At 35.3% G+C, this 27,750-nt stretch overlaps 1 long non-coding RNA gene across 1 annotated transcript in view; it reads left to right on the top strand.

Annotated features, from left to right (window-relative positions):
• LOC105151824 (uncharacterized) overlaps nucleotides 1–27,750 on the top strand; it is a 156,317-nt gene that overhangs the window by 50,829 nt on the left and 77,738 nt on the right. The window contains exon 3 of the long non-coding RNA XR_015547986.1: nucleotides 16,309–16,341. This is a non-coding gene — a long non-coding RNA (uncharacterized LOC105151824). The remainder of the gene's footprint in view (nucleotides 1–16,308; nucleotides 16,342–27,750) is intronic.

The raw sequence follows: 27,750 nt of genomic DNA, 5'->3' as shown, positions 1-27,750 counted from the left end.
TTTATGTTTTAAAAATTTATACAGTTTTGTTACAAAAATTTAGCTGATTTTCTTGAGAGATTTCCAAGAAGGCCAAGTAAAGGTCACTATACATTTTCTTCTTTTTTTTTCGAAACTAAACAACTTTTGTTTGAATATAGGGTCTCATTTTTAATAACGGAATAAAATACTTAAAAAAAATAACGCATTTTTGGGGAAAAAGCTATATAAGCGTTGGAATTAATATCGAGTTATTTTTTGCATGAAAGATCGTTGTCTGGTGTCTCAAATCAAAACCCGAAGAATGAAAAAAATCGGCGAGTGATCGAAGTATTCGCATCGACAAATTACAAGAAATTAAAGAAATAAAAAAAAAAAAGAAATTGTAGTAAACGGCTGATTAAAGAAATTAGAGAAATTATTTTTCCTCTCGGGAGGAGATCGTGTAGATTTTCCTCGCTCTTCTATTTTTTTCTTCTTCTCTTCTCTCCCCTGCGCTCTTCATTCTCATGCCAAAGCCGTTAAAACCTCCACTCCCACGGTCGCCTCTGTTTATCGAGCGGGCGTGGGCAGTTCTCGACGTCGCGCGGCTAGCAAATTCTCGATCACGACCGTCTTCCTCTCGCATCGCGTCGTTCCGGATTTTCGATCTCCCTCCGCGTTTCTCCCTCTCATCCCCGGTCCGTCCTTCACCCTCTCCATCCCTCGCGATGGATGGAGAAATGCGGTTTCGGGTTAGGCCCCTCAACCGGTTTGGATGACTTCTTTTGACGTGCGCAAGGTGCGCGGAGCCACGCTAGAAGCGCACCTCTCTAAGCAACACTTTGTGGGGTTCGTTAAGGCGACGCGTCTTATTTTACCCCCTTAAGTGGCCGCGTGAAAAAAAAAAAAAAGAAAGGAAGAAGAAGGAGGGCGAGAGGCGTCGCACGAGATTAAATATAAATGCCGGTGGAGCCGAGCGGATAATATAGGCGAAGGTCTCCGCTTTAGAAAAGTGCACTTTAGCCGACATCACGACGCGCTCTCGATATAGACATTCGACGTTCGTCTGGAACCTTGGTTAATATGTTTGAGATGCACGCATCGAGTTGCATAAGAGAGTCAAGTGCGGAGGGAATGGGATACGAATATGAAGCGATCCACATTACGGCTTATTAATTGGATTACGACGAGCGCATTGCGTGCATCCTGTTGAGGAGAAGGAAAGGAGGAGAGAGAAGGAGAAAGGGAGAAAGAGAAACGCGTTGTATCGAAATCAGAATCAGGATTATCGTTTATTAGAGAGTAATCTAGGATTATATACTTTAAAATGTAAGAGCAAAAGACGAGTAGTATAGTTGTTACAATTATAATAAAATGCAGAAAACTGTAGAAAGAAAAATAAAATAGAGTAAAGCTTGTGGCACAGGATGCATTTTTTTCTGTCGGATTGCTTGCGTTTTAGTAAATTGCTAAAAATTCTATGTGTTCTCTCTGCAATTCTAATAATTAGCAAAATGCAAACAATTCAGCAGGAAGAAATGCATTGTGTGCTGTAAACTTAAGGAAAAAATGCAATGTGTATAATTGTGCACTTAATTATAAAATTCCCTACACGAAAAGAACAGTTTGGTTGAAGAATCTAAAAATTTATTTTAACACAGATTTGAATTTAATTTTCTTTGGACCATCAAAATAATTATGCGCCTACATTCAAATTATTTGCTAGAATTAAAACTTGTAACATATTTTTAGTGTTCATTTTTCAATCATATATTTTCCATCATGTTACTCAATTCAGCATTACTCAATTTCAGCATTTTATAATTTAGAAATTCCAAAAAGTAATGGAATTGTTTAATAATTCTTTAATATATTTATAGTAATAATATATGTATACTTTAAACACACAATATAATTAATTGATACATTTATAAAAGTAATAAAAGTATTTATAAAAGTAACGATATTATTTAATAATCTCTTTAATATGTAATACTATCTTTTTAGACATTATTTTTAGATCTGTATTTAAGTGATATAATTTCAAATGCTTCAGCAAAACTGTTTCTTACACAATATATTGATTAAATTGTAATACTTAGTTTTGTAGCATCACCAATACATTTGTCTGCTATGTTTGCCTTCGATCGTAACGAACGAGATGCACATCCGGTTCGCTTATCCGACGGCTTGTTAATTGGCGGTGGCGCGGGTGGCCTGATAACGGATGATCGGTTAACTGCGAGAACGATGGAGAACAATTAAGCCGCGCGCGACTAACGGAGAATAATCGGCCACAAAATAATGGCGAGACGAAGCCAACGCTCGATCGATTGCAAGTAATCGCTTCTCGGTTGCGCAACCGTCTGGCTCGAAATTCTTTCTGCGAATTTCAGCCGAGACCTTGTCTCGTAATAACAGTCTTATATAGGGCGTCGCACGATCGCAAGATAACATCAGAGGAAATGAGAGACGTACATCGCACATATCTCGATCGGCAAGTTCTTCACGTATTTTTTTCCATTCGAATGAATTTTATTCGCGCGATAAGCTTACTTCTAGAGTGCATGTAACTTTCAATTTATTTAATTTTTTTATAACCATAGCAGCGAACCGTCCTTTTGCTCTTCTTTTGCTATTGTTTCTTATTACTGATTATTACGAAACACATTACAAAGGCGTTCGTTTCAATTCCGTGATGCTTTCTTCGCTTCTTTCTTGATATACGTCATCTCCTTATCTTAATATTTTGAGATAAAAAAGTAGAAATAAAAAAACGGTTTCATATTTTACAGTAAAAAATCAAGGAAATTGGTTTTTACAATATAAAATTATTTTTTTATCAAAATCGTGAAAAAATATAGGCTCACTTATCTCGATATTCGTTAAAACGTTTTATATCTACGTTGTTTTATTATTTAGTATTATTTAATATTTTTTATTTTTTTTTAGAATTTCAAATATTGAAGTGGAAATCTTTACGTTGTTTCGTTTTTAGCTTTTATGCATAACAACTGCAATAATCTTTGTATGTACATATTTGTCAATAAAACTGATATTTGTACGTGATGGTTAGACCGCAAAGATTAAGGATGTATTACACATATCTTTTAACAAAATAGAAAAATTACAGATTCTTTTTCTTTCATATCAAAATATTTATTATCTATTTTTATAGATTTATATTGTTATCGCGTAGTTTATCGGCAAGAATGCACGTGATTTATATTAAAAATAATAGAGAAAATTTAGAAGTAGACATGTTTTTAAAAAATAGTTAAAATAAGATGAGCAAATTTTCATTTAAACTATAAAATTGTATTGTTAAATATATTAAATATTTATATATATATATATATATATATATATTTGATATATACATTTATTTTTACCCGGAAGATATAAATTTCCAATTTCAGTCACTTTTTACAGAAACTATACACCTGATACACCTTAAGAGCTGGTCTATGAACTGCTCTGTTACGTCTAATATAAAAAAGAGATGTGTTTCTCTCCTTCGCTCCGATTTATCCGATTATCACAATATTTGTCTATTTTTACAGATTTGCCTTGTTATCGCGGAGTTTATCGGCAAGAGCGCACGCATACGCGCGTTATTATTTTATATTTATTATCGGGATTATATATATATGTTACATATGTATCGAAACCGGACCTTGGTCAATGTCGCGCCGCGACGACGTCGGCATTGACCTGTTACGCTTCTGCGCGTTGGCTGGCCGATTGGCTCCTCTTATGTCATCCGCGCGAGGCTTTGTGAATATCGGGCTTCCTCTCGGAGAGAATTGAATAAAACACAGGCCGGGTGTTTCACGGCCATCCGGCGCGAGCGAGCGGGCGATAATACGGGGATCGATACTCCTTTCGCGGCGTGCGAGACGCAATTTCGCTCTCTTTCCGCCTCTCTCTCTCTCTCTCTCTCTCTCTCTCTTTCCATCCATCCTTTTCTCGCTTCTCCACCATTGCGAGCCTCCTCTGCCACCGCGAGGGAGAAACGGAGAGAGAATCTCGTTTATTTTCGACCCTGTGAGGGACAGGCGTCGCGGCGCGGCTCGGCTCGGCTCACGTCGGTGATACCGAGAGAGGTCGATATCGTTGTCGCGACAACGAACGATGCACTTTGGTGAAACGTACGGACGGCATTCCTCGAAAGTGAGATCACCGACACTTAAACCCGGCTGTCGTCGTGTCGCTTCCTTCGTAGTGGTGGTCATTGTCGCCGTCGTCGTTAACATTTGAGCGTTTTGTCTAGCCGAAAAAAAGGCAGCCTTGAAAGATTACAGATACGCCCGCACTGTTAAATTCATGATGACAATGAAATTATACTCGATTTGAGTTATTTTTAATTATTTCTGTAATCGCCATTTCTTCTTATCGTTATGTTGAGGATATTGATATAATTTGGTTAAAAACAATGGAGTGTTAAACAATTTCATTCGAGAATATGCGTATGAAATTTAGTTTATTGTTAGTACATTTTCTAAGTTTTATATGTTAATATGGACTTTGTTTGAAACTAATCGCCGAAAGGGTGATTTGTATTTTGACACACATGAAAGTTAAAAATAATATTATTTAACTCAAGGGATTGGGTTTCCATTGCTCCTTTGATCTACCTAACACTGCGTGTTAATCGAGCGTTGCTGGTTTTAATCTTATTATTCCGACACTTGTCTAAATATTGAAAGCTTAGGAGAGGCTTGATGTATCATAAAAACTGTTGTATATACATTGTGTGACAGGAAATGCTTGATAAAAATTAACATTTTTGGAATTATTCAAATATCCGTAACAATGTGTTTTTTAACGATAATTCTTTAAATCAAATAACAATTGTTGATAGTAAAGAATTATTTAAAAATATCATTTTATATGAATAATATTTGAATTTGTTATCCCAAAAATGTCAGTTTTTAAACAATATTTCCAAATTTTTGACTTGGAGTGTATGAATAAATAAAAATTAATAGTTAATTTTATCAATAAAATAAAAAAAAATTAAATGTAATACTAATGATAATCAATCTAAAAATCTGTTTCTTCTTATAATGATTAATGATAAATAAATAATTATATATAATTAGAATAAAAATCATTAAGAATTACAATATAAAACAGTTTTAAGAAAAGGAGAAAGTAATAAAGAGAATTTGAAAAAATGTAAATAAATAAAAAATAAAATGGACACATAATAACATCTAATAAATAATTAATTACATGTAATTAAAATTTAAATTTAATGGTTATAAACGCAGTAAGAAAATGAGGAAAGTAATTAAGTGAATTTAATCTGTTACATATTGAGTTGTTTATTCATGCGTCGAAGATTACAGCACAGTAAACACGGGCAATTAAAAGATTAAAACAGTTTTAACGTATCAAAAGTTTAATATGTACGAATGTTACATAATTTCCAGTATTATAAGTATCAGTCGTCAGATCCAGAAAAAACACAATAAACAAATTGTTATGTCCCAAAATTCTCACGATATCGCAGTTTTTTCGGCTCTTTTTTTTTCATAGCCGCTCTCGCCTCGGCTTTATATAACAGTGACGTGAACATTATCTTAAAAAAGCCGGACGATAAAGAATTTTACAGATTCGCCGAACGGCTATTAATCGGCGTTAAATAAGGCGTGCGTAAGCGAGACATAGAATTTCGCAAATATTTACGCGCGCATTAAGGTGATCAGGACGATGAACTCGCGCGACGTTTGCGTCTTGTTTTTCGAGGTATGACATTGCAATCCGTCTTGTGTCATATCGATGTGTGTCATGTCGTGTGCGTGCGATGTACGTGCACGTAACGAGAAGTAACGACGGTTGCAATAACGACGACGAGGAGGAGGCTTACGGCATCGTTCGATCAACTTGAGAGAATAATCGACGGAGATACGTTTTCTTTGAAAAACAGTCGAGATACGAAATTCTTCGAAGTCACAAGTCACGATATGTACAACCTGCTACGTTGCAGGAGGTATTCGTTGTGTACGAAACAAAAAATGGTTCATTTAATTGATTAAATTAATTTAGCCATTCCATTCTCAATCCTCGATAGCGATTCATAATAACTATATCATGATCTGCGGTATTTCTTCGAAATTTATGGGCTTTCTATAATAAGCCTCATTATCTAGTTTTTTAAACTTTAAGAAAGTTAATCTTAAGATTTAAAGCTTAGATAATGGCTTATTGTAGATGTGCGTGTTAAATGTTTGAGTAACCGGGAAATACAATGGAGATTCACGTTCGATTCTTTGTTGACTTGCTTGTCTTGAGATAATAGAGTAGTGGTGAGGCTTCGGAATGCAATGCAAGAGCGCGACAGAAGATTATTTCCAATTTTTTCCTTCTGACCAATCCTATTACGATTATTTGCGACACCTTTCAATTTTATCTTTTGACGTTTTAATTTTTAATTCTTAATCATGACTTGTCAAGTAATTTAATTTTACTTCTCGTAGTTTATACGCTGAAGAAGACTTTGTGAAGTCGAAATTAATTTTTCTTTCATATATTTAATACATTAAATTTATTTAATATTTTAACGTACTTAGTTTCTGCTCGTCTTTGACCTTTTTTCTAACATTACATTGTTTATTTTTTCGTTAGGGAATGTGTAACATATTTGACTTAAATACATGCATTCTTTATCGAAAGAAATAAAGACGAAATTAATTTAGTCGAATGACTGTAAGATTTGTTTGCGTTGCTTGAAATTCCCCAAAATTTGTGCACTTAAAACGAGATAAATGTATATTCGGGTTAAATAGAGAGAAACCGAAAATGATTTTTAATGTAAAAAATGCAAGCAACGCGAATAGACGGTTTTTCTCTTATCTCCGTCAGATCAACTGATTTTAACAATCGACAGTAATCGACGTCGATTGGCGGATTCGATCTCGGATATGCACCGAGACGTCTCATTCTTTTTTTATCGCGTGTTTTTTTCCTAGTGCCGTAAAAATTAATCGTCGGCAAATATCGGCTTAATCAGTGAATGGCACCGCGATTCTTAGAAAGGAACGAAATGTTGCCGATGCATCACGCGTTGTATTTTAACGTCCGGGAGAAGAAAAGAGACTAAAGTTACAAAATTAATATACCGAGAGAACAATGTAATCAATGTTACTAAATATTTGTTTGAATAAAATCATTTAAATATTTATTTAAAGTAAACATATATTTATTTGATACAAAAACCATTAATGTAATTTAATTATTGTATTATTTATTTAACAAATATTTATTTTGTAAATAAATGTTATATTATTATACTATTCAAACAATTATATTAAAATTTAGTAATTTCTCTCACATTCTATCAATATACTTTTCGAAATTATGTAAACAATACGCCTGTAAAACTATCTGCAAAATTAAAATGCAGCTTATACAATACTAATGATTGATGATTGTAAAGTTCAAGTAGACTGTGAAAGAATAATTTTGATAATCAACCCCAGAATGCACCATAAACTATACAAGAATCATAATATTTCATGACCCTCATCTATTCAGCCTATTCTGCCTCCTTATAGAAAATAAATTATTTAATTCTTATTTCTTAACACTCATTTCTTCCTCGTGTTTGGCTGCTAACCATCTTATTGCTTTGGAAACAACGAGCCTTATATTTTCTTTATTTCGGAAGGATTTAATATAAAACCGAAAAATATGTGTGCGACAAAAACTTGCTTTTTAAGAGTAACGCCTTTCCTTCGTTCTACGAATTCTCGGGGAGGAAGAGGAGGTGAGGACTCTGTTTTTCGACTTGTCGCTTAAAGTCGGTGAGGTATGTGAGGTCTTAAAAATTTTTTTCCAAGTTCCTCTCTCTTCTTTCTTTCTGCGCCTGTAGAAATAGCTCATCCTCGGCCTTTGACTGCGATTGCACTTTCCTTGCAGGCGAAACGCATTCACCTCTCCCGTATGCGTCTCGTAATGTCTTTCCGCGGTGGCTCGTTCGTTCCTTCGTTCGTTCGTTCACAAACACAAAACGAACGGAGACAAGAGAGGCTGAGGGTATTTATAAATACCGCGTTGCATCCTGTGAGCGTCGGACCTTCGCTTTTAAGAGAAAGGAGGCGACCGGGTGGACGTCCGCGGGGCGCGGCGACGCGACGCGACGACGATACGACGATACGATGGGAACGACGACACGTCGCGCATCGGCACATCGGCACATCGGCTCCGGGCTTATTCCAGGCTCATTCCAGACCTCGCATATGCAAGGTCATTCCCGCTGCTCGTTCCGTTGTCGTTTCTTCTCTCGCTCCTCCTTCTTCGTAACGTGCCTCCTCCTTCTGTAATACACGCGTTTATGCGCAAACGATTCACGTGATTCACGATCGCTATTACGATTCACGATCATTTCGTAGAAGCTGCCTCGATCGAACAGCAAGCGCACTCCAAGTTCCAGATCGTGTCGTTAAATTTGCAACGTTCGAGTATTAACAGCTTGGGAATTGCAAGAAATCATGTTGAATGATTTCAATTGTAACACGGTTAATTGTAGGGGCATATGAAAGGCTACTTTTTGCCCATGTAGATCAAGACTTAAGTACTCTAAAACTTTTAGAGTAAATTGTCACTCTGAAGAGTAAAATCTTGCTTTAAACTCTTTTTCAAGATTGGCACAATTTTTACTCTTTCGAATAAGAAACATATCTAGAGCTAGAAATTAAATCTGTGAAAAGAATGATTTTGTTGAAAGACAAAAAATTTGCTGCGTATTTGACGGTCTAACAAAATTATTTTCATATCTATAACTAGCTAAATTTTTCGGCAAAATTCTTTCCGTGTAGCGTAGGGTGTAGTGTAATAATAAACAATGTATTTATGGAGTCATATGGGAATAATCAGGCTTTTGTATTTTTTCAATAATAAAAAACCGAATATAAAAAGCTGTTTATTACTTTCCGGAGTCTATTGGACTTACTATGCGGTGCTTGTTTGGATAACAAAAATTCTGATGAGTAAAAATAATTGAGCTTTGTGAAGTAGAGATGTTGAGATAAATAAATGCCATATTATATTTGAATTTATTGTTAATTCTTAAATTTTGTATATATTATTGTAACAATTGCCATATTATATAAAAATGTCAATTCAATTTCCTGTCTCATATATTTGCACATAAATTCAGATTTTATTAAAATATACATTAAAAAAATAAATACTAAATTTTAAGCAAATTTATGTGAGAAGCAAATATTTAGTAAATGTAAAGCATGCATTTATTCGGTACACAAATCATTAATTTGATTTAAATACTGATTAATACACTTTTTTATTTCGAGTTAACATTTATTTACTGAAAGTAAATATTTAATTAATGCTATTAAAAAAAAAATATGTATGAAGATTCAGTAAATTCTTTTTCAGTGTATTTAATGTTTATTTGATATTGCAAATGCAATTAAAAAATGTTAATTAAATTTTTTAAAGTTACATCTGCACTCTTGGACTATTTTTAGATATAAACTTAGTTTTATTTTGATTTCTTGAAACTAATTAATGTCTTTTAAATGTATGTTAAATGGATCTCTCTCTGAAATTTATTTTAGAATTAGGTAATTTCAAGAAACCCCAAAATGGCACAATTTCTATAAAAAGGAATATTATAACTTTGGTATTAGCTCCAGTGAGTAATACATTATGAGACATATTTCTACTCAATTATTAAGCAACCGTCCATTTTTTTCTCTCTTTATACTTTTTTTTCCCCCGAAGATGTCTCACTCGTGTAATTGCGATTCCTCGAAAGCTTCTGAAACGCTTTCCCGCGAGCCTGTCTCGCACTGTCCCGGTTTTTGCCCGCGTATCTATCGCACTCATCACCGCGTTGCGTGCGTGCGTGCATGCGTGCGTGCGTACGTCGCACACTCGGACGCGCCCTAACCCACCTACGTGCATTTGCAAGCCCTACCGAGCACCGAGAATGCGTCGATTATGCAACCGTAGAGAGTCTCGATGCAACGAGCAGCGACGCCGGCGGTCTTATTTATCTGAGAATCATATCGATTCCACATCTCGAAAATCACGCGTTTCGACGTCGCTGCACGCAAAGCTCTCCGTTCTTTTCCCCCCTCTCTCTCTCTCCTCTCCTCTCCTTGATTTATTTCATATTTATTTCTGGGTCTCACCGCGGCCGTAAATCTGCGTAAAGGGATCTCGGCTGATTTGGACTATTTGCGGGATTTAATGCACGAGGCTTCAAGTCCCGGTTCAAATGAAAAATGCTGTTAATTCTGCCGCGCGTAATCCTTGCTGATGTGCGATTTGCATTCTTATTGAAAGCGCAGGGCGCGTTTACTGCTAACGTTCAAGTACATCGTTGAACGCTTTGCTTTCGACGGGAGACTCTCGAGCAAATTAACGTAACAGTAAATGGATTCTTTAATATCAATATGTTTTAACACTTTTCTTAACCCTCCAGAGTCGACTAAAATCTGTGAGACAGCTGCTGATGCTGGCTCTGTATAAGACCTATTTAATTTATTTCAAATATTAATTAAAAGGGACTAATTAATTATGACGAACCAAAATGACGTAACTCGTATAAAAATGAATAAACATTGAGTATATACTATACGTAGCTGACGGTGGGTCTGTTGGACTTTTTCAGTTATAAATATTTTTGTTAAAAATATCAAACAATTTAATCCTCTTTATATTGCTCTGTAAATTTGGATTATTTTTATTAAAATATATCTTATTATTATGTGTTGGAATTAATTCGTAGCGTTTTACAAGTGATGGGAAGTACTTTCATTAATGTATTTTTTAATGCTCATGTGAAATAAATAACATTCTTTCATTAAAAAACGCTACGAATTAATTCCAACACCTAATATATTATAATATATACTTAATGTAGTCTCTCTTATTAAAACATACTAAGTTATTTTAAATTATATACTTGGAATGTTCTTATTAAAACATACTGAATATATATATTTGGTAAATAAATTACGAACTAAATTTTCAAGATAATTCTAAAAGATAATCATATAAACAGGCAATTGGGAATTGGCGCTGTAGACGCAGAATTTTTTGAGTTTTTTTGTCTTAGTACCCTCTTACATAAAAGAGAGACACAATATTTAATATGATTGATGAAGCCTTCTTCATTTCTCATTCTATGTTTCATAAAAAAAACTTTAGAACTTATCGTGAACTTTCTTCTGGTTAATGATTACCCATTGAAATTTATCTTTGATACAATTCACAATAGAATTAAATAACAACAAAAAAATTTATATTACGACAAAGACACCACAAATGTGTAATCAAAACGAGAAAGATTCTTTTCCTGCTTCATCTAAAAAGAATATCGTTTACAAAATCTCATGATGAATCCTATGACTGTGATGAATCCTATGTAGGTCAAACATGCAGATAATTAAAAACTAGAATTTCGAAACATAAGAACCATATCTGTAGATGCACATCTGTACAATCAGTTATAACCGAACATAGATTGCATTATGGTCATGAATTTAATTGAGATGAAGTTGAAATCTTAGACACTGAATGCAATTATAACAAGAGATTAATGTCAGAGTCGTCAGAGATGATTTACATTAAAAGAGAGAAGAATGGAATTAATCTTCAAACAGATACAGAATTTTTAGATAAAACATACATGTCTCTCCTTAATAATTCGTAATACATTATAGCATACATTTACATACCTTTTACACGCGGATAATACATAATCGACTATTATTTACAACAATCTATTTTGTACATTTCGCCAACTTTATTAGATTATCAATCTATATTTTACACGATCCGCTTCAACGTCGATTACACGCGTTTTCCAAGACGACGTCGCCGCAAAGGTGGGATTTTCTCTCCTTTCTCGTTGAAAATCCGCTCGGTCGCGCATGAATTCTTACCCACCGCTTTACTTCACTTAATGCGGCGGAATGCACTTGAATGCCGGTGCTAAACCGACTCTTTTCAAGGCTCGTTACGTAAGGCGGCCCTTCCGCCGCGCCGCGTCGCTGTCGCGTAGAAATTCGTCGAAGTTTCGGCGCTCGAGACGCCTAATGACCGTGGCTCATCGACCTAGACGCATACGCAAGGTCATGCGGCCACTGCTCCATTGGTATTATAACCTCAACCTTCTCTCTCTCTCTCTCTCTCTCTCTCTCTCTGCCGCAGCCTCTCCCCGACGCCGCCCTCCGCGCCGCGACGGCGGCACCCTTCCTTCCGTCCTCCTGCTCGCCTTCTGTTGCCTCCGCTCGCGTCCTGTGTTTGCGAGCCCTAACTGCCTACCTTCTCTCTCTTTCTCTCCCCCCCCCCTCCCCTCTCGCCTCCTTCCCCTTTTTTCTTTTTTTTATCAACCGACATCAATGCGTTGCGTTCGACTATGTTGCGCTCTCGCCACGTATTACGACGTATGTCGAACAATCCCGTAATATTTTTTTCGTTTCCAGAATACATTCGATACGCTGGAAGAACGGTTTTGTTGAAGTTTTAGGAAAATTTAGGTGAATACAGATTTGAAAATTATTTTGTTGGAACAACTGTCAAAATAATTGTGTACAACACTCAACCCAGTTCCGAGAATGTCAAAACTTTTTGCAGCGTTGCTCATCGTACTTAAGTTTCCTGCATAGTTATTTTAATGTTCCAACAGAATAATTTTCAGATTTGCATCTTTCAAGGAATTATTTATTAATTATGTATTAATTATGTATTAATTCACTCAGGTATGATAATTGATGGGTATAAAAAATATTTATATACCGAATGGACGAACTAAACGATTTTGATCGTATCAAGAATTCTGTTACCTCAACTAGAATCATAATAGATTCAATTAGAAAAAAAAGTCTAATTTGTCTATTTTTAGCAATTTCAGCCGGAATTCCTATTAATGCAAGAAGATGCTCTTTTTCCTTGTACATTTAACGAATTTATGAGGCTAATATTCTGGATACCCACGCGAGTAATGACAGACATTTGAATAGTTTTATTTGCAGGCGCAATACGACGGTAATGATCTTCCGTTTATTTCTAAATTCGACAAACGCTCCAACGCGGACGGCATTACCTTTACGTACGAGAGATACTGCCTACATAACCGAGGTTGGAATGCGTTTGCGAGCCTCGTGACGAGTAAGCGAGTACGGGGAATGCAGCCGATTATGCAACTAGTTGCACTGCTAGGTTCTTGTGTGACAGAGGGACGTTGCCTGCAGGCCTGCAGGTCTGCATCGCGTCGCTGCACTTTCGCGGGTGGCCGAGCTCTTTTTCTTCTCCTCGCCTAATCGTCACTTAATCTTTCCGTTAGATCGCCGTCTAACGCAACGGCGGGCCATTAGGTAATCGGGACGGCGTCGGTGTCGCGTTAATTCTTTGCGGTCTATTATTCGCTCGCGCGAAACTCAAACTAGAGCGAAACGGAACGAATTCTTGAAATTAATCTCTAAATGGAATTTGCTGTCCGAATTCAGAAAAGGAAAAAATAATTTGAAAAAGGAGCGAAAAACTTGGAAACTTGAAAAAGGTCGATACAATAATAAGGAAAGAATTGGTAGTTTGTTAAATAACAAGACGTTTATTAAATGTCAAGGAGATTAGTTATTTGTATTTATAAGGAAGAAATAATTCAAGCAAGAAATAAGACAAATGGGATTTAAAATCAATTAATAAAATAATTAATTAAGCAAGATTAAATGTGTAACATTAAAACTCGAACTGTTTTATAAGAAATTAAATAAAAAATTTATCTCGCACGGAATGCAAGAGATCCGGGTTCGACTCCCGGCCGAGGCAATATTTTTTCGCAATAAGTTTATTACAGTTTTTTAAGATTAATTTGGGGAATTTTGGGGGGATTATTACATTTCAGATTAATTGCGTTAATGTCGACAACCATATCGACACGTAATTATTATTTCTGAAATTAATTCATTCGTTTGAATAATATATATATTAGTTCAACATCTTAATACTTAGACCGTAGTGGCGCTTCGGATTGTAATGTTATTTAAATAAAAAATTGTTTTGAATTTGAGGATGTGTCAGGTCTCAGCAAAAATGACTAGACTTAACTGAACATTTATACTTTTTGTGTAAAAGTAAATGTTGTATATGTAATAAAACAGTTTAAATGAAAGTTTCCTTATTTCGTTTTAATTATTTTATTATTAAAAAAAACTGTCTACTTTTCATTGAAATAATGTTTGATCCAAGTTTCTAAATTGTTTCCAAACCTCCCTCATTAAATTTCAAATACAAAAGGAAAAAAATCTTTAACTTCTCTTCACGTTATTAAATATAAAAAATAAGTGTAAACATTAAAGTGTCCAGTCTGTAAAAGAAGAAAACATTATTCCTACATAGATTTTAAACACCTGATTTTGCAGTTTATCAGAGATAAACGAGACGCCTCGACATGAACTAATGAGCAAAAAGACCATGCGTTCGGCATACGTTTGCATACATATTATCGATCTGCGCGTTTAAATGCGATAACGCGAAACCGGCACGTGAATCTCCGGCGAGAGTCGTCGTCTGAGTGATGTAACCAGTTTCTAGGCTTTCGTGTCATCCGTTGTCGGCTGTCATGGGAAAATACAGCGCGACATACACATTCCCCAGCTGGGAAGTACGTAATGTCGTAGCTGTCGGTGAATCACGCCGATTTCACGCCGGTCTGTAATGTATCGCCTTTATGCCTGTCACTTGCGAGTACGGGATGCCGAGTACGGTCTTAATCGATAACCCCTCCGTCGTACCTGTCGTTGGGAACACACGTTGTATCTCGTCGTCGCTTTATGATCCTCCCGATCGAATCGTCCGCCTTTATCCTGTTTATCGTCCCTTCTAACGGGAAACAGCCGCCAATCGGAATCGTTCGATCATTCGTATCGGATTAATCTATTATAATGGAAATTTCGATTACCTACGTTTTAATTTCTGGAACGGTAATTTTTTGTACGGTATTTAATTATTATTAGCGTGTATTTGGTATTTATACACGATATATTGATTTTTATTAATGTATGTTACGTATTTACTGTTTTATTAAGTTTATTTGGACTATACAATTTCGTGTTTTAATTGCACGACTGAGTGAAAAAAATAATTGCAATTATCATAATTTAGATGTAATTTATAGTCTATAAATTATATCCATTTTTAGTGTCAAGTACATATTTTTATGGTAAAATAAATATAATTATTACTAACGTTACAGCAGTAATAACTATAAAAGTGAAGATCTTGACCATAATTTTTTACCATGCCATTATAATCACAAATACTTTTCTCTCAGTACACTTATACACGTTTCAAGTTAAAAAGACTAGAGAAACACTTCTTAAAAATTGACATTTTTGGAATTATTTATTCAAATATTTATTCCATAACACAGTATCTTTTAACAATAGTTCTTGAAATATAATTACAATTATTGTTAAAAATACTTTGTTATGAACATTTAATGCATCGAGTTAAAAGAAAAAAATCATAATTTATCATTTTTAACTCTATGTATATGTCAAAATCGTTGCAATTCTACGATCTCAAAATAAACAAACGTTTCTTTCATGCTAATTTAGCAGTAAAAAATGAAGATATTTATTCTCAATATTGGAATGAAAAAATTTGAAATATTTCCATTTTTTATTTCATTAAAAAAATTATATAATATACATAATTTGTATATTATATAATATGTTAATCATTTTATATGTTATTTATATATTATACAATAATGTGTATTAATAATTGTATTACAAAATCGATTTTATTTATTAGACTAAACAACGATTCATAACGTATCATTAACGTATGCATTTAGCAAACGATAAACAATGACTCGAATCAAATTTAAAACATTTCAAATACGATAAAGAACGCTAAGAACGGTCAATGTTTTTAATATTAATTAATACATTATATATACATTCTTTTTATTAAATCAATTTATTCCACATTGCGAGCCGATAACGTTCGGTTTCAACACAATCATTCTGAATCTTTAATAACCCTAAATTAAATTAAAAAGAAAGAAGAAAAGTAAGAAATTTGTATATTCGCATATACGGTGTCGTGTTTAAAATATATTAACATATTAATACATTTCTTTAAGTTGTTTACTGTGGTTTTATTTAAATTAGTGACGTAAATAAGAACAATGGCGAATGGAAATGATTGAAAGTAATTCAAATTACAAATTTGACAACGTAATCAGAAAAATATCAAAGTTAAAAAAAATATTTTTAACTTTTTAGCCTGGAGCTAATAAAATAAGTCGCGTGCTTTATTGACTATAACTTTAAATACATTTTTCTGTGTTTACAGGTGCGGAAGATATATTGCCGTTATGCAGCTCCGGTGAGTCTTTACGATGCATCACGCGCGAATAAATACGCATAGCGTAGCTAAAAGTGCACGTGCACGTCCTTTCGCGCGCGTTTCTGTGTTTAGAAACAACCATCCACTGCGCTCGTGAGTTCAAAAATACCAGAATGAATGCCTCGTCGCTTTAATTAATCAGGCTGGACACGCGGCTGACGCCGAACTGCAATGTTCGCATCCGCTGTAGGCTTCTGGTGCAACAATGTTCATGCGAAACGCAAAAGTCTCTCTCTCTTTCTCTTCCTCTTTTGTTTTTTTTTCTCCCTTCAGCAACGAGAACGTTGTTGTTGCCCTTGAATGAGCGGCGTGCAGTCAATATCTCTTCGAAACGAGCCTATAAGGACGCGACGACGGTCTGAATACCGAAACTCGATTAACTCACCGAAACATCTGCTCTCGCTGGTCGAAAGCAACAAACATCGGAGTATTAATAGTCCTGGTGCAACTTAAGTCGACCTTGATTTTAACTGTGGCGCGCACACGTGCTCTTTGCTGCAACCCTTTCGTTGTTAGCAGGTACCGTATACTCGTTGACTAACAAAGTCGTTAGTGATGAGGCAAATAAGATTTTTTTCACGCTGTTTGTTGTTGGCAATCAACAATTTTTTAGCATTGTTATGAAGTAACTGATAAGCATGATGCAATTATTATAATCGCTGTTATGCGCGGATATATATATATATTAGGTGTTGGAATTAATTCATAGCGTTTTTTAATGAAAGAATGTTATTTATTTCACATGAGCATTAAAAAATACATTAATGAAAGTACTTCCCATCACTTGTAAAACGCTACGAATTAATTCCAACACCTAATATATATATTGTACTATGAGAGGAAAATACAAACAGCAAGCAGGGAAATCGTGTAAACATTTAAACAACTTCTAATTTCTTTTGTTATTATTATATTATTATTATTGTTAAATTATTAACAATTATGACTAACTCTCTAAATCTGAATCAGTGGATAATCATTAATATCAGTGCCAAGTATGTCACTGGTAATCAGTAAATGAAATGTGAGATCTCTAACGTGTCTAATCTTTATTATGTGATCTAACTAATCTCGTTTCAGTGCGTAAATTCAATAAATATGAAAGATTGGAAGATTGAAATTAACGTCAAAAAAAATATCAGTATTTTAATTATCTAATGTTCAAACATTCTTCCTTTTTTAGCTGAAACTTCACTGATTATCCAAGTATGCCACCGGATAATTAGTGACTATCCACTGATTCAGATTTAGAGAGAAAATAAAAAGACTTTTAATACAATCGGTTTGACTTTCTCTCTTTCTTCCCGCAAACTAATAATATTATTATTCCTCCTGGAAAACATTAATGTATCCAAAAATCCTGGATACTGGAAAAATTGAACGAAAAGCTTATCTATTTCGAGAATATCAATTTCCCAAAATGTCACATCTGACATTTGATGTTAATAACGAAAGAGTCGATTTGCTTTTCGATTCTGCGTCGCGTCAAAGAGAGTACATATACCTACAACTCACCCTACATCTCCACGAAACGTCTCCAAAAATATCCACGAAAAGACGTGTCCCGAAAATGTTGAGAGAGTCGATACCCTAGGAAATCATATCGCCCCCGAATCGAGCGACGACGACGACGAGAGCAGGCGAGGCGCGGCGCGGCGCGGCGCGGCGCGCCTCCATCGAGCGCTCGCGCGCCTCCGTCGATGGGGGGAAGGGCGGCTGGGTAACGAAGGGGAGGTGGCAGCGGACGCCCTTGAGCGACGGGCAATGCACCGTGCGAGGTTCAAGGCAGAGCGGCGGTTGCCGTCGCGCCGCCAGTCCCCTTCTCACCCTTCGCCGCCCTCCCCCCTCATCCGGACACCCCACCTCCGCTCGTTGCACTCCCCTCCACGCAGTCGTATCGCCTGATGGTGCAGCATGCACACGACTCTCCCTCCCTCCCCCTCCCTCTCTCTTTCTTTCTCTCTGCGCCCCTCTATCTGGCTCCACCGTGTCGCTCCCTCACTCCTCTCCCTTCACCGCCCCTTTCCCGTCGTCCCGAGTCCTCCGAGGACGCACCATCGCCGCGGATCTTGACCTATTTTTGCGGGGGAGGGGGGGATCCAAGGGGTAGGTGCAGCGCCGCTGGTTTTCTTTACGCTGTCGAAATTTCAAACTGGAAGTTGGACGGTGCCAGAAGGAAAGATGAACGCGAGCGAACTGCGGAACAATGAACGGCGTTCATTGAATTTGAATCGAAGCTTAGTAAATTCAAATGCTAATACTGACTGATGGTAAGTAATAAAATGGAATGATAAAAAGAATATATTATGCTAATTTTTAATGGTGTAATGAACAATACCGTAATGCAATGGTGTATTATATTACTTTTAATGTACTGCAATAATTATTACAGTGTATTAAAAGTATATTAAGTAATATTATGAGAATACAATAATACGCTGTTATTATTATTATCAAATAATGTTACTTTGTAATATTAGTAATTGCTAATAATAATAATAATAAATATAATGGCGTATTATTATATCCTTATAATATTCCTTAATGTACTCCTAATATACTTATAATAGTGGAGTCGTAACACCGGAGCTGACGTCAAGATTTTGTAACACAATTACTGACGCTGGGTCTGTAAGACCCAATTAATTTACGTTAACTGAAAGGTAACTAATTAATATCAAGGAATCAAAATAACAACTCATATAAAAGAGAAAATAAAGATAGTCAATATATTTTTAATAAGAATAACCCAAATTTTTTTTTCAGACATAACACAAAGAAAATTAAATTGTTTGGCATTCTCGATAAAGATATAAAATTTATATTGAATCCAATAGAGTCATCGTGTCAGCTTCGGAGGGTTAAAAACATCTTGTTAGTCGACTTAAAACAAGTATAGCGACGTAGTTCGATCTAATATACCGCAAATTATTGCACGAATGCACTCGCGCACCAGCCGGAGCAGCCATGGATTCTCCCATCCATAAATTTTAAGCAAACCGTCGTAAACTTTGTAAGAATCCAGATGACGATGTTTAGACTTTCGGGACCAGACGCATCTTGTCTCTGATACTGCGCTTGATCGGAGACACCCTGTATACACGGTTGAAGGTTACGCACGGAGGGGAAACGAATGGGTCGGATGGAATGCGCGTGGAACTGGAGGAAAGGGTGAGGAAGGGGTTAGGGAGGGGCGGGGGTGGAGGAAATCTACGACCGTCCGCACGCGTGTTCCCGCGGTCGCACGTCTCTCGTTCTTTTGTCTCGCACTCTCGTGTGACGAGGCTTTTCACAGTCACGATCATCTGGAAAACTGTGGAGCGATCCTCCCCCTCCACCCCTCTCCCCTTTTTGCAATTTACTCTTGCGAGCCTCGTCGCACGTAGTGATCCATTTTTCCGCTTCGCCACTCAACCTCAAATGCAAACGGCGTAGATGAGCCGCACAACTCATTGCACTTAAGACATAAGGATTTTGTCTTATTTTTAGTATATTTCGCGTTTCTCTGTATAGCTACGAAATAAAAAATTTCCTAATTTTCGTAATTGCGACTGTTTGAAAAATTAATAGCAAATTCGCTGCATATAATTGAAAGAGGATTTTTTCTGAAAGTGCTTTTAGGAATTAAAAATATTTAATAAATCATAATGTTTTTAAGAACGCTTTAAGGAATTTAAAAATATTTTTTTAAAGTAATTTTTAAGAAAATTATTTATTGAAACATTTTGAATTTTTTACACGTAAAAGATACATGTTTTATGAATATCTCTGAATTTTTGCGTCCATATTGGGCTCCTCTTTCTCTCTTTTATGGTTCAATCAATGATGATCCGGGGCGATTTGTGGGAGTTTCCTTTTCTCTCCTCTGGCCCTGAAATAAAAGAAATTAAAGTTTCTTTCTCGTCGTTACTTTTAACACTGAACCTCCAAAAAATACTTCAAAATATAAAAATAACAAATTGGCCGTTTATAAAAGTAAAAGTTTATTAAGGCTTTACTTTGGCTCCTAAAAAGAAATTTCCTTTAAAGCCATCGTGTACAAATTGATATAAAATGTGTGTTTATATATAAATACAAAAATATGTTAAATTTCAAAATCATCCTACACTTTATTGTATTTCGCAACGTGTTTATTTATATTACTATCAAATATTTGTATTTCATTTTTACATCAACGTACAGTTGTCTTAATGGTAGTGCGCACTTTGAATTCATCAAAAAGGAATTCAGTCGAATTCGCTTCTGGATATCTTTTCGCGATATTAAGAGATCGTTATGGAGATCGGAATGGAGAGGGTTTGGAATTTACTAGTATAATCTCTCTCGCGTTTCTCGAAGTCTCTGAAATCTCTTTCAAAACCTTGTACATGCGTCATTCGCCGAGCATTGCACCGACCGAACAACAGCATGCAGTCACGTGGCGGTATCTTGAATAAACATTTTTCTTTCGGGGCCGACAATCTGCTTTGAAGATTCGCGCGTGTCAAGTATTATATATGTATACAGCCTCGGCCAAAAAAATTAGGCATTTAAAGTTTTTTGCTAAAAAATTGATTAAAGTATTCGCTGCACCGAGAAAAATACTTGCTTATCTCAACTAGAATTCTAATAGATTTAACTAGAAAATTCTGATCGTTCATTTTCAATCAGAATTTCAATTAATTCAACCAAATATCTTTTTCAATGTATAATAAGCGTAGATAAAATCAAAAGAAGCACAGATAAATGGACTATCACGTGCAATACAAGCATTCTAGAATTTAGTAGATTCCAGAAAATTCTGATACGTCCAGACATTTTCTCGGTGTATAAATTATCCTTGTTCACAAGAACCCTTTAAATTTCTACGTAATGCCATTGTAGGTGGTAGAGATGCAAGAATGTCAGATGAAAAATACAAGTTCCCAATTTTTTTGACCAAGGCTGCATTTAATCCCGTCGCATCGTTCGAACAATGACGCCGGTTAGATGTAGTCGAAATATAAGGGATTCCGTCACGTTGCAGCAATGTGACCGGGGATGAGGCCTCCGCACAGGTCGCCGACTCACGTTTTCCGTGTAATCCGAGCCTTAAAATAGAACGATTATTCGAACGCTCCCTATTCGCGGTCTCGGCTCGCATAGTCGCGCGAGTTTATATCCCGAGTTATGATCCCTCTCGAACGGCGGCACAGAGAATAACCGAAGACCAAGACTCGTATTTCGCGTGTTGGTTGATAGACGGGAAATCGGAATTAAAAATCTCACCTTTAAATGAGAATTGGAATTAAAAGCCTGCTATGAAAACACTCTCGTATTATCTCTTATAATATTTGTAGGGATTTGTTATATAAATTTACATAAATCTATGAAAGTTTCTGAAAAATATATTAAATTCCTTTCTGATTTTATAAGTTTTTCTCAGGAAGTAGTATAATAGTATAAGAAATTTTAGAAACTTACAATATTTCAGAATTCATGCGAAAAATTCTAGAAGAGACGTAGATTCTCTTACAATCAGTATTTCCGAAAAATGTTCCAACTTATACAAAAAAGAGAAATTTTTTACAAAATTGTAAAATTATACAGAAATTCTGATAAAAATTGTCTAAAGAATTGTAAGAAAAATTTCACCATGGAAATCATAGTTTATTTCGATTAAAAAAAGTTAGAAAATGGATTTCCCAATGAATAGAAAAATTAGCTGTATGAAAACAGAATTTCTCCTTTAATATCCTCCCTTTAAAAATACAATTTAACGTCGTTACCATATTTAAATGCGATGAAGATAAACTATTATTCTTATCAAGCTCATTCAGTTGAACGCCGTGCAGTGAATTAAAACACTGTGAAATCTTTATGACTTTACTGCGGTATGACGTTTCTTCGCCCTTGAAGTATCCGCGCGTTTTTTCTGGATGCGTTTCCACACAAGAGAGACTTTTATCTCTCCCGAAGGGCAGCGTGGAAATGTATCTCGCGGTCGGGATTCGAAATTCGTCATCGAAATTTCTGGAAGGCGGGCGAATAAGAGAGAAGGAGAAGAAGGAGCGAGATGCTGATAGAGCGCATTGGCCCGGGACGTCCGGTCTGTGACTCAGGAATGACCCTCGTTGAACCGAGAGAACGCGACGGCGCAGCCGAAATGCACCGCGGAGGGCAGAGGCGTCTTTCGAAGTCGGTCGAAGGCGAAATTCACGACGCCGCGTTTTTAGCTCCGTCAAAACTGAAAATATCGCGCTGCGTCGTGCTGGTTGGCACCGCGAGAAAAAATCTCTCCTTGTCTCTCCGAAGACGAAGCATGAACCGAATTCCACTCGGCACCGATGATGGACCCTTCTGATGATGGAATAAAAAAAAAGACAGATAAATATCGCTATTTACTGAGGGCCACGATCCTCTCAAACGTCGTATTAATTACTGAAAAAAAATTCTAGTTAAAAACGGACGAATCAGAATTTTCCGGTTAAATTTATTAGAATTTTAATTGAGAAAAAACTGTTTGATTGATACAATATTTCCGGTAAAATCTATACTGGAATTCTTCTTATTTTTATCAGAATAATTATATCAATCAGAATTCTAATAGATTTATTAGCAGAAAATTCTGATTCGTTCATTTTCCGTCAGAATTACTATTTAAGGTTTGTTCAAATATGATGAAGAAACAAAATGTCTCTAAAATTTATATCAAATATCTAATTTAAGTATTAATAAATGTCTGTATGAAGTTTGGGATCGATTTATTGTGTAGTTATTGTATAATTGGTTAGGAAATTATCTTTTATTGAAACACGATCGAATAAAAAAATATAATTTGGCTGTTTTTCGACGCTCTATATTCGAGTTTGTAGACATGGTTACTTATCGAATATTAACGGTTCTGTATAGATTATAATGTCGCATCATTTCTTCCAAATAGTATGTAATAGAATATTACATGCTTACTACTGGATATTATAACAAATATTTACTTTCTAACCTAGCAAGTCGCGGGATCGAGAGTAAACATACAACATTGCCACATTTAAAACACATTTAAACTCGGCTTCTCTACGTTGATGAAATTAGTGTTTCTGTATTTATTATTATTTTCATTTTATTGAATTCAATTATTAAAAAGAGTGCAATAGAGTTAAAAAAAATCAAGTTTTAAATTTTGTGCTACACTATTTCTAATCAATCTTTTTATTAAAGATGTCAGCTTGATTAATATAGTCGGGTTAGAATCACCTTCAATCAAACCATTTTTCTCAGTGGTCAAATTCATGTAATGTCAAATTATTAATTTGAATTTATTTTTAATCGTTCTGTAGATGCCATACTTCTTACTTGTTATCGTTAATTTAATTTTGTTTAACTTAAACATTGTTAAAAACAGTGGAGTGTTAGATAATTTAATTCAAGGAAATATTGTTAAACTTAGTTTATTATTAATATATTTAAGTGTGTATGTTAATATAGACGTTATTTACTTTAAAGTTAATCACAGAAATGAATTGATTAATTTACATTTGACATAGAAGTTAAAAATAACAAACTATTACTTAACTCAACGGATTGATTATCATTGATATTTAGATATCTGACGATGTACGATATAATAATTACATTTAGAAACAATCAAAATGATAATGAGAAATAATACGGAAGGAAAATAAAAGAAAAACAAGTAAATGAGAAGGAATAAAAAAACTAAAGAAGCTAACTGAGCTAAAAAAAAAATACAAGTTACATGTATAATTGAAGGTACGTGTAAAAAAAGAAAGAGAAAGAGAAAAAGAATCGTCATTTATTGTACGTCTCGTGATTGAGTTTCTCTCAAGTGTCAGACATGTTACAGTACAAGATTATAATGTTGATACGGGAATACACTAAAACTTTATCGTTAATTTAATTTTGTTTAACTTAAACATTGTTAAAAACAGTGGAGTGTTAGATAATTTAATTCAAGGAAATATTGTTAAACTTAGTTTATCATTAATATATTTAAGTGTGTATGTTAATATAGACGTTATTTACTTTAAAGTTAATCACAGAAATAACCTAAAACTTTATTTATAGTAATAAAGACTTAAACTAAAAAAAAAAAAAAACAATTTTAAAATCAAATCGAGTCAAAATAAAAGTAAATAACTAAGAGGAAGAAAGAAAGAGAAAGAGCGTCGCGATCTGCAAATCTCATTGTTAGATTTATAATTTGCCATGATTCTTGTTTGCGCGATAATTTGTAAAATTAATGTCGTTTGAATGAAAATCGGATTAAACCGTGTCACGGTGGCTAATTGGGGCGTGACGACAAAACGTGTTTTTCGATACGCGTCGTGTTTACGTTATTTAATATGCGCATGTATAAGTCTTAAGAATAAATCTCGATCGACGTTCAACGACCGATTCATCGTCGCAGCGATGTGACGACGACGACGACGACGACAGCGTTTTATCGTATTTTTTTTGTTTGCTTTCTCCGCCCGTTTTTACCACGTTTTTGCGCCGCTTTGTGCTTCGTATCGAACGTCGGTCGTTCAACGCGTGTCGTGTATACACGCGAATTTTGCAACGCCCGTCGCGGGCGCGGCTGCCGTAATTTATTTCACGATACGCGATTGCAATTAAAGAGCTTTGTTGCAGCGCGCGATCTTATCACTTGACTCTTTTTATCTGTTTATACCGAATGACATCAAGACTTTACTACATTTGCGACTGACAGATCGCGTCAAGATCGTCGTTCGTTCTCGCTTTCGGATTTTCTTTTTTCCTTCCTTGTCGCGCATCTCGACAGTAAACAACGCTTACGCAAACAGTCAACGATATTTTTTATCACGCTATTTTCTCGTTACGCACGATAGGAAAAAATATGTTTGGAAAAAACGTGCGAATTTAAGTTGCGCGTAAAAAAAAATTACGACAAAACTGACTTTAATTATTCAAATTGAATTCGTACGTGGAATAATTTTTTGATCGCAAATCGATAAGACGATTCTCCTCTTTTTGTTGTCGACAATAATTCATGCAATTTATGTGGCGTAGTTTTTTTTACGAGAGTTGATGTTTCGCGTTCGTGAGATCAACTTTTTATTTTTTGCAATTTTAAACATTGTTTAAATTTAATTCGTAAGTGCATGTAATAAAATTATTATTATTATTATTCGTTCGGGATTCAGCTTTATAAATTCTCTAAATGTATGAATGATATTTATATACATTATTAGAGAAAAAAGACAGTTATAGAATAGATGGGAGAGAGAAATTGTGAAATACCATGATATCTATACAGTTTGCGCTGCATTCTTATCTTAAAAATTACTTTATCATTTATTTTACAGTTTGCTTAAGCCTATTCTACAATGTGCTTTTTGTTTTCTGTTCCTTGCTTTTTGCTATTTTTTACATCTTGCTTTTTGCTTCTTATCCGATTTTTTGTTTTATGTTGCCCGAGATAAAAGTTAACGTACTTCGAAAGAAACAAGAAGAAATACGTAGCAAAAAATACAATTGTCGATAAAACGATTGTAAAGGGGAAAAAAGCAAGAAGTAAAAAATATGGAACAGCAAATAAAAAAAAGCACATTGTAGAACAGGCTTTAGACATTATAATACTGATCATTAGTGTTTACTGCGTTGTCGTAAAAGCTGCGTGTCGGTTTTACAAAATAATTTTACAGGCGTGTACTGTTCACATAATTTTGAGAAGTATGTAGGAATTAATTTTGTAACCACAATCTAGCTTGGTGGCTTTGAACGTGGCTTTCAAATGATATAATTGAACTTGATAACGAAATGTATTCGCGTGTATCCGACATGTAAAGTTATACTAGTTGGTGGAATTCCATATATATTTTCCCTCATATTCCATAATCGCTACATTTTTTCCCCTCTTCAGTTTTTTTTGTGTTACTTCGTTCTGTTTATTCAAAGAACTTCTATCTATAGCATAATTACTGTCTGACTAACAAACTTGTACCAAAGTAGTTTTCACATAAATACTAAGATAACCGAATCCTATATGGTGTAATATGATCAACTCACTGTTTGTGGGTCACGACGTAGCAAACAGATAACACTATACATAGTAAGTCGTGTAGACTGTCTGATTCGATCGCATAAGTTCATTGTTCGGTTTGATTCTGTTATTGTCGTGATTGCGATGTAAAAAGAGGAAAACATACATAGATTATATTTAGAAGAAAAAAACATACTTACTATTCAATATGACCTAAATGTTACGGCTTCTTTAGTTTTCAGTATATCCATGTAAACATTTGAAAGTATTCATATATATATATTTTAATGCTCAGAAATGTTTCTTCTTTTAATTCTAACCATCAGTTTCCAATTTTGGACTTGGCAAAAAATTCCAAAAAAAATCGCAAAGTTTAAATAGGACATGCAGGATCCAGTTATCTTACTAATACTCGTTTTTATCAATGTAGATTAACTTTAATCTCGGTTCAACTTGCTCTTTATCTTTTTCTAATTCTAGAACTGGAAAAAGATGAGTTGAATCAAGATTAAAGTTAACTATATCAGTGAAAACGGTAACATAAGTTGTTTCAGTAAACTAAAACGTCCTTTCCTTCCTCTATTTAGTGCAAATTATTTCACAGTTAACAAAGTTAGCGTTTATCTTTATCTAAGGGATGTACAGAATATTATCAATATCAGAATATCTTTGAAAATTAAGATATAATGTTGGGGTGTCAGAAACACCTCACGCGAGCATCAACGTTGAAAGAAAACCACACTAAGCAAGTAAGGTTGAATGATGAGCGCTGTCGAGAACGGAGACCAGAGCTCGCTCTCGCGCAGTTGTCTAAAGTTCATATTTTTAAACCGGGCTTTCTTTATGCTTCCTCCCTGACTGTTCGTTTCGCGACGTTTCCAGCGGCAACATTCAAATGCCAATCCGTTCCGTTGCCCCGTCCGCAGTGCAACTAAACTCTCGACTCTTTGCTTCTATGGCCGCAACAGTCGACCACACAGTCATTTCCGGTCGTTCAGACATTTTTCCCGAAATTTCAACGTGCAGCGCGAGTTCAGTCATCGACCTCTCCTTTCTCTCTCTCTCTCTCTCTCTATTTATTTCTTTCTCTGTCTCGTTTGCATACGCACGCGCATGATAACGGCGGCAGGCTGTACACTTGCATCGCGCTCGAGTTCGTTGCGGATATACTCATAAGTTTGCTGTTGCGTCATGGGATGTTTGCCCGTTCACTTATCCACGTGCGTCTTTATCCTCGTTCTCTCCTCGGGCTATACAGCAGCCGGCACATCTAAACGTGTGGTTTGTGCGGCGCGCCGAGGATCAATACACGAAATTCACACCTTCATCGTTCGGCGATTAAGAGCTCATTTCGTTATTTATTATTTTTGTTATTTATTATTTGACGTTGTTTACTATTCGCGTTT

Source organism: Acromyrmex echinatior, chromosome 17, assembly GCF_024713525.1.
Source record: "Acromyrmex echinatior isolate Ae372 chromosome 17, ASM2471352v2, whole genome shotgun sequence".
In the NCBI taxonomy this organism is placed as follows: domain Eukaryota; kingdom Metazoa; phylum Arthropoda; class Insecta; order Hymenoptera; family Formicidae; genus Acromyrmex; species Acromyrmex echinatior.
Note: the sequence above shows the minus strand (reverse complement) of the source record. Positions and strands in the feature narration are given on the sequence as shown.